Source organism: Paroedura picta, chromosome 5, assembly GCF_049243985.1.
Source record: "Paroedura picta isolate Pp20150507F chromosome 5, Ppicta_v3.0, whole genome shotgun sequence".
NCBI classification, from domain to species: Eukaryota; Metazoa; Chordata; class Lepidosauria; order Squamata; family Gekkonidae; genus Paroedura; species Paroedura picta.
Genome location: NC_135373.1, coordinates 101704888 through 101718372, shown reverse-complemented (window position 1 = coordinate 101718372; position 13485 = coordinate 101704888). Strand labels below are relative to the sequence as shown.

The following is a 13485-nucleotide window of genomic DNA, read 5'->3' as shown; positions in this document are numbered from 1 at the left end:
CCTCCAGATGTCCATTGGCCCCTGGACATCCAGATTTGCTGGCAGGGGCTCATGGGAATTGTAGTCCATGGACATCTGAAGGGCCGCAGTTTGACTACCCCTGCTACTACAATGACTAATCCAGAAGATTGTGCTGTGAGTGATTTACGGAAACTTATGCTACAATAAATTCTCCAGGTTTTGAGGCGCCACAAGACCGTTTGTTATTTTGGCTGCTGAAGACTAACATGACCTGCCCTCTGGGATTTGCGGGGGGGGGGATTTATCATCCTGCCCATCTCTTTGTATTATAAATTAGGCTGAGAAATATTGTTGCCATCAAAGACGGTCCTTTCCCATTATGCAGCTGAAGCTTAATTAACTGCAAACTGTAGATCTTTGAGCTGTGGTTTGTGCATTCTGCAGATAATTATGCAGATATTTAAAATGTTTTTTTTTTTAACTCAGGCTATCGTTTTATTTTTGTGAAACAATTTTTGGAAAGTATCAAACTAGTAGGCCACAGGACACTTACTGGTAGAAAGCTCCTGTGTAAATTAGTATGAAGACCAGCAACAAGAATATTTTTCTGGTAAGATCATTTTCTGCAATCCTGGAGGAACCCTCCAACAGCTTTGACAAAGGGATACGGAGGAACATGAAACAAATCCAGCTTTCCTTGTCCTCTATTCGAGTTCATCTGATGACAGAGTTTCTCCCAGAATAAGGTGGTCCCAGATTTTTAGGACAAGGATGATGCTAAATCAGGCAACTGTCATCCTGGGGGAAACAGCCTAGGTACATCAAAATTGCCTGGTGTATTAAAGCAGGATAGGGCTTAAAGCTGTGTGGTGTTTCAACAGCAGTTATCCCTGCCCTTTGCACAAGTAGCCCTGCCCCTTGCTCGCTTTTCTAGCAGTAAACTAATCTCTCCTGCAGGGCATTAATAAACAAGGGACTGGAGCTGGACAGGTGTCAAACCAGGCTTCTCTCCCCCCCACCCCCCATGCTTTAATCTCAATTGATAAGAGGTACAAGATCAGAAAGACTGTTCCAGAAAATCCTCCTGAGGACAATTGCCTCTGACAATGACCCTATTCTAATTCTTAACTCTGCCACTGCTGGCAAGCTGTAACTTCAACCTGGGTAGCTGCCAATGGCTGGATTTAGACACCAAGCTGAGGTGTGCACCTCTTGGACCAAAGACCAGACCTGGGAAGTTGCATTTCAGACTGGAATTGCTTGAGGGGTTTTCTAAGGATTCACACAGTTGAAAAGTGACATATATCTTACATATGCAGTAGGGCACAACCCTAGAAAGGTACTGAAAGATTTTTAGAATACAATGTATTAAGCATGTCAGCTGAGCTTGCTTAAGCAAATCTTGACCATGTGAACTGTCCCTAGGTATAAAAGGACAGATAGCACAATAAAATCAGAGTCCAGTAGCACCTTTGAGACCAACAAAGATTTATTCAGGGCGTGAGCTTTTTCCAAGCACTATGGTTGGTGAACAACATATTTTTCTCCCAGCTCCCCAAATACTTCCTCTCTTAATTGTTCCTCGCTGCTTACCTATTTATTTAGATTTTTTAAAATCCTCACTCTCCAAAACTTGCGTTGAGCTTGACTATGACTAAGGGCTGGTTTAGATGTTCCATATCTAAACAGGAAAATGATTGCTTATGGCAATGTCACACACGGGGGAAATAGTGTTTAAAAGATTCTTCCTTTCTGTGCCAAGCCATAAACTGCTAAAAACAAATTAACAGTGTCGAACAGTGAGTTTGCACATTTTCCCCATCTTTTGGATACCATGCCTAGCTGCCGCCTGGTAACTGAGCATAATGAGCATTCTGAAAAACAGAGTATGAAGAGAGTCATTCCGTTTTGGATACTGAGGACGACCCATATAATCTTTTTATATGTGTTAGAGGTGATGCAAACATTTCTTCACTGCTCTGAATACATACTTGAATTATTGCCCAGGAACATGCTCTGCAACAAAATAGGACTGCAAATTTTCTGTGTGCGTTGGGAAAGCCAGTAGTGCTAAGTGCCTACTGGCTAGCACAAATGCCATCACCAACATACTTCCTCCCCACGTCAATCCCTGGGACAGTTTTATAACTATTTTTTAAATAACAAGAACCCATTCTGTAGCATCTTAATAAGTAACAAGTACATTGTGGCATAAGCTTCAGCGCATTACTGTTCCCTTGGGATGTGCATGGGACCATTTATTGGAACCTGATCAGAGGTGAAATCTATCCCTCCAAGTCAAAATATTGTGTTAATCAATGAGGTGTAGTGATCAGAATGTCAAACTATGCTTAGGGATACCTGGGTTCAAATCCTTGTTTGCTACATAGTCACTTCAACCAATTATGCTTTCTCAATATCAGCTACCATAGAGAGTTGTTATGAGAATTAAAATGGGGAGGTGAGTAATATGTACCCACTCAAAGCTCCTTGGAAAAACATACAATGAAAAAATCATTAAAAATTACATCCAGGGGTGGTCAAACAGTGGCACCCCAGATGTCAATGAACTACAATTCCCATGAGCCCCTGCCAGCATGGTGCAACCCCTTTTTTTAAACCAACAGTGTCTCATGCCAGGCCAATTCTATACATTCTATAAAATACCTTGCAGCAAATGCTTGGGGGGGAGGCTCAAGGTCAAACTGCAGGGGTATAGATGTCAGATTTCGTATGAAATGGACTTAGGGGACAACTTTTGGAACACAGAATTCTCAGAAATGTAAGTTGCAACATACCAATGGAGCAATCCAGCGTAGAATTTCTCCCTTCTTAAACTCATTGATTTCAGTGGAAGAATAATTCTGGACAGGCTTGAACTTCAAGCCACCACTTTATTTCTGCCAAACAATACAAAATTTAGAGATTAGATTAGATTAACTCTGCGAAACAATATAAAATTTAGATTCCCTCCCCCATCTCTTTCTCGCAGGAGGTCTAATTATTCAAACATCTGACACCACCATCCTCCTTACTGAAGTACGGGGTTCGCTGCTGGGGATATTGCAGAGTTGGAGGGAAATGTGGGTATCTTCACTGCCACTTTGTTGGGTTTTTGAGCTTTAGTGATATCAATTTTTACTGTATTTTAACCTGGCTGTAACCCACTGGGAGCCAGCTTGCCTGGGAGCAGCAGGCAATTGATCCAAACAAGCAAACAAACAAGATGTCATGTGGCACACACACTTGGAGCAGTATGGGTTGTTGTTCTCCTTTTATGGCTGTTACAGGTTATTAAATGCTTATTTTATCATTGTGGCAATAAGACATTAATGCAAAATATAACTTTAAAAAACCATGACAATTTTTTGGTAAGATGAAATATTAATAAGGATAAATGCATATTTGCACCTGAGAATGATCCAAACTTAAAACCTGTTACAATTTCATTGAGTTCAGTGGAAGACCGAAATGTGTGCTGAACCGTTTATGCATTGGAGGTTTAATGCCAGGCTGCAGGCTGGAGTTTTAGTTGTGGTGGGTTGACTCACCTCTTCCTGCACCCACATGGGGGAGCATTTGGCCTGGTGCACTTCATCCGTCCCCAATTTCTGCTCCTGCACGGGAGCTGGGGCAGTGAAGTTCCCAGTGCATAATCGGTCCTTATATGTCTTCCACTGAAATCAGTGGGACTGAAAAATACTTTTAGACATGGCTGGATGGCATCCATAGTCTTCCTGAAATGCCTTAGCTTTTTTTCTGAAAAGTATGTCTTAGTTTTTCCTCTGAGTTTCTGTTTATATAAAAAAGTCTATTATGTAATGCAAGAGAATAATGTAATAATTTCATCATAAAATATGCTGGCATAATGGCTAAATTATAAAGCATTACAAGAGCCAATCACCCTTTATCAAAAATATGCCATGTTTCCTCCCTTAACTGTGCCTTGGAATAATGTTTCTCCAATGCTGAATATTTAGCTCCAGTAATGGCAATAAATATCATTGCAACGAAGAGGAGAGCTTTAGCGTGCACAAAAATGTTTTCCTGAGTCCGACTGTTATTGCCCTGTGTGCAGTGCAGAGCTATAAAATAAATTGGTTTCCTCAACAATTTATGCTGGTAACACTTTACTTTGATAGCACCCACACAGAAGCAGATTTTGATGTTAAAAGTAATTACAGCTCAAACCTGCCATTTAAATGACTCTTTTATGTTTCCTTGTAGCAAAGCATCTATTATTATATCAATTGCTATCTCTGTGTTCCGTAGGGGCTCAGAGGGGAGGGAGGCATCTGTTGCTCTCTAAGTGGTGAGCACATTTTGCCCCTATTGAAACACGGCTCCCATTTGCTGCTCTTTAACATTTCCCATGTGAGTTCAACCTGCCTACCTTTCCTCACAGGGCTGCTGTGAGGACAAAAAAGAGAAGGGGAGGATGAAGCTGATCAAAGACACCATTGCAGAGTAAAAAAAACACAGTATCAAATATCTCATTACAACTGGGACAAAAGCAAAGAGCTACTCTCGTAGATATGGACTGATTTAGGGATGCTCTTTCAACCCTTACTGGTTTGATTAACATTCGGCTCATCAATTTGCAAGCATTGAGCAATTTGTCTTTTAGTGCAGTGGTCCCCAACCCCCGGTCTGGAGACTGGGATCGGTCCGTAGATTGGTCGGTACCGGGCTGTGGCTCCTCCTCGTCCTCCTCCCTGGCTGCTGCCTCGGGGGGCTACCCTGCCACTCTGCTGCTGGCTCACCTTTGGTGCTCTCCAGCAGCCGCCATGGCTGGGGCTCCCCCTCACTGTGTTAGTGAACCACTTAAGCCTGTTGGCCAGGTTTCTTTCCTTGGATCCACATAGCTCAATGCAACTGTATGCATGCATGTCTCCCTTCCTGCAATGCTAAATCACCTGACTCACCATCCATGACCTCAGGGGGAAATCTATTTCACCTGCTGGGCAGAACAGAATAGGTGCTGCACCAGGACAAAGTTGCTTGGAAGCCACTTGAGTTGGTGAGCAGATCCAATGCTCAGCTCATCGATAACTGTGGCTGTGTCCCAAAGTTCACTGCAGTGCCTCCAGTTGTGTGGAAAGAATGGACGTGTCACGGTTGCTAGATTTGATGGTCTCACCTGTACTGATCCTGCTCAACTGCTCATAGAATCATAGAGCTGGAATGGACCTCCAGGGTCATCTAGTCCCACCCCCTGCACAATGCAGAAACTCACAACTACCTGCTCACCCACAGGGACCCCAATTTCATGCTCAAACGATACCCCCCACACCAAAAACCTCTAGAATTCAGCCAGGAGGAAATTGATCTACCATACCACAGTGGCAATCAGCAATTCCCTGGGTAGGCAAGGAAGGGCCACAAGAGACAAACACTGGCACATCCCTTCCTGCCCACCCACTCACAATCTGCCTAAATTCATGAAATCAGGAGGTACTGCTTGGGAGGGAACATGCAATCCCCTGCCTCTTCTGAGTATCATTAGGAAAGGTCACAGGCTGGCTTCCTTACTAGCCAAGACTGCCCATTTGCAAATAGCACTTCAGAAGGATAATCTGTGGCCGACTCATAACCATCAGAAATGTCTGCAATCTTGGCACAAAGCCCACGTCTCTATAGGTCGGAAGCAATTTGACAACAGTTAACATACGATTATATATTTAGAAGTTTTTAACAACTTCCTTAAGATACTCTTCCTTCTATTCAAATGACCCTTCTGTGCATACAGAGTAGTAGGATTCCCCCCCCCCATAATGATTTAAACATAAGGAGGACAGCGAAAACCTCATCCGCAGCCAGAAGTCACTTTGGGTGGGCAGAGCTCAGTGAATCAGGTGGTCAGACTTGAAGTATATCCCACTTTGGGGAGGTAAATCTCCTAAAACTTACAGCATTGTTTTTTTTTAAACACACACATGTTTTTATTTCTAACACAGAAAGATGTATAATATACTGTCATTCTTCCAATGGAAGTCCTGATCTCACAACTAAGAAACTTGTTTTGCTCAAACAGATCATGGGAGAGGGGAACCAGTGACCCAGGCTGAGCAAGGGCATCCAAAAGTCCATTCTGATTTGTTGTCAAGTGTGGTCAATCAGTGTTCTATGTTCATGCAACAGTCTCAGCTTGGAAACAACAGAATATGCAGGACTGTCGTGGAACTACACTTGCAAAGTTCCTTGGGGCCTAAGTCAATTTCAACACCATTTCAATGTGTACCATTTGCAGAAATGGTTTAAGGATTTGTGGGGGCCAATAGCATCAGAGCCAGTTTTCGCGGGGCCCTAGCAGAATTGTGGCAGGAGCAGCAAGACTGGGGCGGAGGGGCTCCCGACATTGGGAAAGGGGTGTCACTCCAAGTGTCCTTAAAGAGGGATGGAGGGGGGAGGTTACAGCCCTGATCCATGGGGGGAAGGAACTGCATTGGTCCCCTGGAAATGTGGGGCATGTGCTACATGGATAAACTGGCTCTGACCATACATGCTCAATGACACCTCTGGTATTAACTGGGGGCATTGATTTAAAGGTCACAACCCAAATGTAAAGTCACAACTGACAAATAAATAAATGTAGGCAAATATTGACTGCATGTATCAAGATAAGCAGACACGAGTGTTATTTGAAGCATGTAACAAAAACTCCAGGGGCATTTCGTCAAATGAGAACAGGAATGTTTCCAAGTAGAAATAATACATTTAGAAAAGCCACAAGAGCTAGCCATATAAGAAGCGGGGAGGGGGAGAGAAAGGACGAAAAGATCCCCAAGTCCTCATATCCTCATCTTCAAGGATCCCTGGAAAGTGACAAACCTCCTCTGCTTTCCGCCGCTTCAACAGGAACATTTGGCACTTAGCACCTTGCAAGATAATAGCTGCATCTGCAGGATGGAACATCAAGCTGAAAACCATATGTTCTCATGGAATAAAACAGAGCACATTCTCTTTGATGGTCCTCAAACTAAAAGTGGCAAAGCTGGAGCTGGATGGTGGAGACTGAAATGAAAAGCTGCTGTGGAAAGGGAGGAGGAAAAAGCCCTAAAACCACAAAAAAGAAAAATTGAAATTCCCAAATGACTGGCTGCAGAGAAACAGGCTTCTAAAACGAGAACTTCATAGAACCAAAGATGAACTAAGAAAAGCTGAGAAGAACAAAACGAAGCCAGCCCCGGGAGAAAGACTAAAAATAAGTGCACGGATGGGCCCTGGCAGCGACACACAAGGAAGAGAGCCCAGATCGAGGCTATGCTGGGAGTGTGCAAAATTTAAAAAAAAAGAATTCGAGATGGAGTGGCTGCCTATTCTGAAATAAAAAGAAACCACTCTAACCCATTCAGTTCTGACTGCACCTACGAAATATAAACTCCTCATGAAACATGACACCAATTACATGTGTTCTCGGCATCAGCAGTTGATCACATGGAGAAAGTTTGTTTCCACATTGGAGGCGATTCTTCATTTGGGTCTCATTGCATTGGCAGTGGTGGCAACACAGACTCTGCACAGGGTGATCCTGTTTTATTATTTATAATTGGGTTTATATACTGTTCCTCTCCCTGAACGGGCTTGGGGCAGTTTACAAGACAATTAAAAGTGGGTAAAAACATCAGTAAGACATGAATAAGAGTATCAATAAAACCATAACTCCTCAGTTAGAGCCGTTCCTCAGTGGAACAGGCTTCCTCAGGAGGTGGTGGGTTCTCCTTCTTTGGAAGGTTTTAAGCAGAGGCTAGATAGCCATCTGACAGAAATGCTGATTCTGTGAATTTATGCAGATTGTGAGTGGGTGGGCAGGAAGGGATGTGCCAATTTTGTCTCTTGTGGCCTTTCCTTATATACCCGGGGAATTGCTGATTGCCACTTTGGGATGGTAGATGAATTCCCTCCAGGCCAGGCTGGATTCTGGGTGTGTGTGCGGGAGAACATTTTGGGAGAGTAGGTCCCTTGCACAGGGCCAGGCCTTAAATGTCAGCACCAAGACCTTGAACCTGATCAGGAACTCAACTGGCAGCCAATGCAGCTGCTGGAGGGCAGATTGGATATGAACCCTCTACAGAATCTGCACAAGGACCTGAGCAGCAACATCCTGTACCAGCTATAACTTCTGGATCAGGGACAAGGGTAGCCCCGCATAGAGCAAGTTACAGTTATCCAATCTGGAGGTGGCCATTGCATGAATACCTGGGCTAGGAGTTCTGGGGCCAAACAGGGCACCAATAGCTTTGCCTGATGAAGATGATAAAATGCCAGGTGAGCTACAGTAGCCATCTGAGCCTCCACAGAAAGGTCACACTCAAGTTCCTAATAGCATGCAAAGTTGTTATCTGCACCCTGCCAAGACATAGGAGATACACTTCCTCCTTAGTCCCTAGTCTTTGTAGAGTTAAGCTTCAGGCAGCTCTGCCAGAGCCAACAGTCACAGCCTCCAGGCAGCTGGCCAAGACCTCCAGGGGTGTGTCCATCAACAGAGAGAGCTGTTATTTCCCCTGCACCATTTCTTTCACCCCACAATCCATTTATAAAGAAGCCAACCCTCAACCCAGGACATTTCAACAAGTATTGACCAGTCTCAAGTTTCTTGAGCAAAGTGGTTGAAAGGATAGTGCTGGACAACTTCAGGCTTTCCTGGATGAATAAACTTAATGAGATAACTTTCTATTATAGTTTTAGACCTGGTTAAGGGACTGAAACTGCCTTGGTCACTCCAGTGGATGGGAGGTGAACAGAGGAAATGCAACTCTGTTGATTCTTTCTGGACTTCTCAGGGGCCTTGGATATCATCAGTCATGGTATCCTTCCAGGCTGCCTTCCCAGGCTTGGTATCAGGGAACTGAGCAACTTCCAGGTTCCCTTTCTCTGACAGATGGTTGCCAAGGTCCCACTTTCAGGGGCTTTTCGCACGCCTTCAAAATCGCACAATGGTTGCCAATTGAAAACGCTACTGATTTGCCGTTATGCACAACGTCGTTGACAATCTGCCACACACCTGAAACCGATCCGCAAAAAGCGCTTCCTTGTAGCGCTTTCAAGGAAATCCCCAAAAGTGGATTCACCCTCCGGAAAGTGCTACACTCCTGCAACCAATCTGCAACGCTAGCGGGAAAGTTCTGTGCGTTACCATTGTTGTGGTTTCTACAAAGTCCCTCCCCCTGGCTCTCTCCTCTGATCTTCCGGCGAAGCAATCGCCATTTTTTTTTCTCCGAGCGAGCGGAGATCAAATCACCGGCAAGCCTTCGTTTACCCAGTGAGGCTTCCCCGGCTGCAGTCCCTCCCCAAAGCTCTTTACAGTCTCTTTACAGTCACTAAGCACAAACAACAGAGAAGCCCGTTTGCTGATGTATTTTCCCTTTATTTTTTACACTGTTTTCGGCCGAAAATCGGGCCCGTGAGGGGGGGGGATTTTTTTTTTTCACTCGGGGGGAGCATGGCAACAATGAAACGACAGCTCAAACACACCTGCCAGCTGGATGGATCTCTCCGTTGCAACGAATCAACACATATTCGTTGCAATGGGTGTGTCTTTTTTTTTAAAAAAAACCTTTCTTAAAGGGAAAGGGGCTGTTTGGGAGCATGCTAACAGCTGCCCATTGGCTGCTTGACGGCCAGGGGCGGGACGAGCTCGGCAATAGCGCTTCCTTTCTAGTGATTTTTGCTGAGACCGGAAGCTTGTGGGAAACGATGGAAACGCAACTGGATTCCACTACAAAGTCAGGTATGCATAATGACGAATTCCACTATTTTAAATGGCGATTTTTCGTTCAGCAAACAATTTGCTACAAGGATCCCGGTGCGGAAAGCCCCTCAGTGTCCATGAGTCAAAACAGCAACACATGCATTTCCTTTAAGGCAAAGTCTACTGCTCCACTGCTTTATAGGCCCTTTCACAGCTCACAGCCTGATGACCAGCTGGGATGCAGCCTTGAGCTAGGGCAGAGAAACAAAGAAATGAGCTGGGACATGGGGCAGCCTCAGCTTTCCACAGAAATTGCTGAGATCCTATGAGTGGAGCTTCCAAAGGTGTTATCCCAGGCCAAGTTAGGCCCTTCATAAGGGAAAGGGAAACAGGCCAAAAAGGACACTCTCCTCAGGTTGAATGGTATAGGGCAGGGGTGGCCAAACAGTAAGTCTTCAGATGTCTATGGAGTTCAATTACCATGAGCCCTGGCAGCACACAAGTGCTTCCTGCAGGTACAGCCTTGCCGAACAAGTCTTCTACACTGTGATTCAAAAGCTGGTTTTACAGCAGTTCCAGTCCCACCTGGACTTCGGAAACTGGTGGTAGGGACTGCTGCTCAGCCTCGTGGACTTTGGTCTGTGGAGTTCTGCATCTGGGGAACCCCTGTGTCATGGTACAGTTTCCTACAGAACCCCAAGCTCTCTCCCCTAGCTCATTTATTTAACAAGTACATGTTCAAAGCCAAATATGCATATACTAATTAATAACTGTGACTTGAGGAAAGTGCCTGGAGGCGGGCAGTTGTAAAATTTCATGGTACCCTTGGGAGAAGCTCACAGAGCTCTGGTTGAAAAAATCTGCTTCAGCAGAATTTCTAGGTACACTCTTGATGGCATAAAACATTATCCAGGCTATGAGGTTGGTTCCACTTCCAACTAACCTTTCTGCTTGTGAAAAAGGAGGGGTCCCATTTGACCATGAAAAAGGTTATGCTGGGGATCATGGGACCTGCCTGTACAAAAGTCATGTTAGATAGAGACTGAAGAAGGGAGAGATAGCAGGTGAGTTTCAGTGAAGAATACAGGTGCCAGCCTCCAGGTGGGACCTGGAGATCCCCTGGAATTAGACCTGATCTTGACTGCCGGAATCAGTTCTGCAGGAGAAAACATACATTTTGGAGGGTGGACTCAATGGCATTGTACCCCACGGAGGTCCCTGTCCTCCCCAGACTCCACCACCAAATCTGCAGGCATTTCTCAACCTGAATCTGGCAACCAACCCTACCCCACCCCCATCCCCTGCCAGTGGGCAGGGGAAACATGGCAACCCTGGCTGCATATAACTCAGTCTCTTTAGCTGTTTCAAGGAATTTTAAGTGCTATTATCCTATGTTCCTGGAACAGGACTCCGCTGATATTTTTAAATGTACTTCCATTTGATTGGGGAAATGACTCACTGGATCCAGGCACAAATATAGACTAAGCAACATAATCAAAAATAGTTGTAAAATGAAAGTTGACAAACTGAAAATTGGCAACTTCCGATGCATCACACTACAACAGAGAGTTCTGTGCAACATTTTCAGTAATGACTACCTGCACCCATATTGTTGGGTCTTTACTGAAATACCTATCAACCCAGTATCATCCACAGCCCCAGTGGATTTGCATATTCAGATATGCCACCAATGGACAATGCACTGCAGATACCAATGGACATCTAGAGGGGTAGTTCAAGCTAATGTGTCCAACAATATCCTCCACTGAAAAGCAGCCATGTGCAATTAAATCAGAACAAAAGAAGACTTTATTCTGGCAAATACTTCTGTGGTTTGACATGAAGGAAGGAAGGAAGGACGCTGACAGTTGATTTTAGCTTACAAACAGGGTGATGCTTACCCCTTCTACCTCTGCCAGTGCTACCTGGCAATCCTTCATGGGGAACTTCTCCCCACAGCCATATTTCTCCTGTTACAGAATTTGAGGGGGGAAATACTGGGGAGAATCTACATAGGAGGATCAACTGCAGGCCAGCAGATGTATAATCACTGTTCTGAGCTGTACCAAATTTCCAAATTCTCCGGTTCTAGTAAAAATCAGAAAACTGTCTATTTCCATAAATATACATATTGTTATGACAAGCAAGCTAAGCTGCACAGTTTCTGCAGTTTGTGATATAATCTTTTGATGGCACATGAAGAGGAAAAAACAGGGAGATGGTATAACTCATCTGGCTTTGAACTGTACCAAAGAGTGAGGTGTCCACTGCCATGGAGAAATCCTGATGGCCATGATGTCACTTGACTAAGCTATTGAATTCTATTTAGAAGAAGAAGAGTTGGTTCTTATATGCCGCTTTTCCCTACCCAAAGGAGGCTCAAAGCGGCTTACAGTCGCCTTCCCATTCCTCTCCCCACAACAGACACCCTGTGGGGTGGGTGAGGCTGAGAGAGCCCTGATATCACTGCCCGGTCAGAACAGTTTTATCAGCACCGTGGCGAGCCCAAGGTCACCCAGCTGGCTGCATGTGGGGGAGTGCAGAATCGAACCTGGCATGCCAGATTAGAAGTCCGCACTCCTAACCACTACACCAAACTGGCTGTTGGGGGGAGGGGCTGGTTGAACATAAATTACCACACTCCCAGCAGTCCCAGGTGCATTAGTACACACCACAGAACATACAGTCTCACCCATCCAAGAACAGATCTGATAAAAAGAAACCAGAAAACTGGCAACAGTCACTACAAAGGTCTCATCAGAAAAAAAAAATTATCTCCCATATTACCAAGATAGGACATGCTCTGTGATTAAATACATCTGATGAAGGCCTGATCTCTACTCCAGTCAGTGCACTGAATTTTAGAGTAGTGCAAGGGTTTTACCAAAGAAACATAGTTTACCTCACAGCACTAAGAGGGGTCAAGGGGGGCACTTGTAGGAGGAAATCAGAATCTCCTACCCTTCAATAAAATCAGAGTCCAGAGTCCAGTAGCACCTTTAAGACCAACAAAGATTTAATCAAGGCAAGCACCCGAAAGCTCAAGCCTTGAATAAATCTTTGTTGGTCTTAAAGGTGCTACTGGACTCTGATTTTATTGTGCTACTTCAGACCAACATGGCTACTCATTTGAATCTCTCCTACCCTTCAGTCTGCCTTGCAAAAAAAAAAATCCCAAATAGACTGTCCCACAAAACATTTTACCCGTCAGTATCCACATACTGGTGTTAAGTGATTTTGGCAAGGTGTTGCCTTACTTATAGAGTTCAATTTGCATTCTAGCATCCCCCAACCCATTTGTTCCTAGCAATAAGCTTTTCTCTTTGTTTAGTTGTCCCCAGTGGAGTTCCTACAGACAGACATCAGGCAGAATAGCCTGGACCAGTGGCTCTTTAAAAGGACTTGTTAAATTCAACAGTCCCTGCCTGCAGCCTGACAGAGTCTCCTTTTTCATTTCAGTTTTGCAGAAACAGCAGCTGTTCTCATTTCTCAGATAATCTTAAAACAGTCTCAAGGTTGACATCTAGTTCAAGAGTAGGGTTTTAAAAAAAAAAGAGCTGCAAGAAAAAGGAAAAACTCTTAGATTTACTTCTCATCACCACCTTCGTTGTAGCATGTTCTCTTTTCAGTTTCACTTAAACTCTCTGCCTGTTACTAGAGTCCATTTCTCTGCTAGAAAATTTAATTAACCCTCTTTCCAATTGGACAATGTACTACCTTCCCCAAAGGAGGCTTGAGGACGGCAAAAAAATCCTTCTTGTGAAATACACTGGCATAGAATCCTCTGGCACCAGGTTCTTTCAAAGCCCAAGTGAACAGTATTGCTCAGAAGA

General features: G+C 44.5%; 1 long non-coding RNA gene across 1 annotated transcript in view; it reads right to left on the bottom strand.

Annotated features, from left to right (window-relative positions):
* Positions 1-13485, bottom strand: part of LOC143838375 (uncharacterized) — a 15963-nt gene extending 2478 nt beyond the window's left edge. Inside the window, exons 1-2 of the long non-coding RNA XR_013231374.1 lie at positions 13370-13485; positions 2760-2861 (exon numbers count right to left, since the gene is read on the bottom strand). This is a non-coding gene — a long non-coding RNA (uncharacterized LOC143838375). The remainder of the gene's footprint in view (positions 1-2759; positions 2862-13369) is intronic.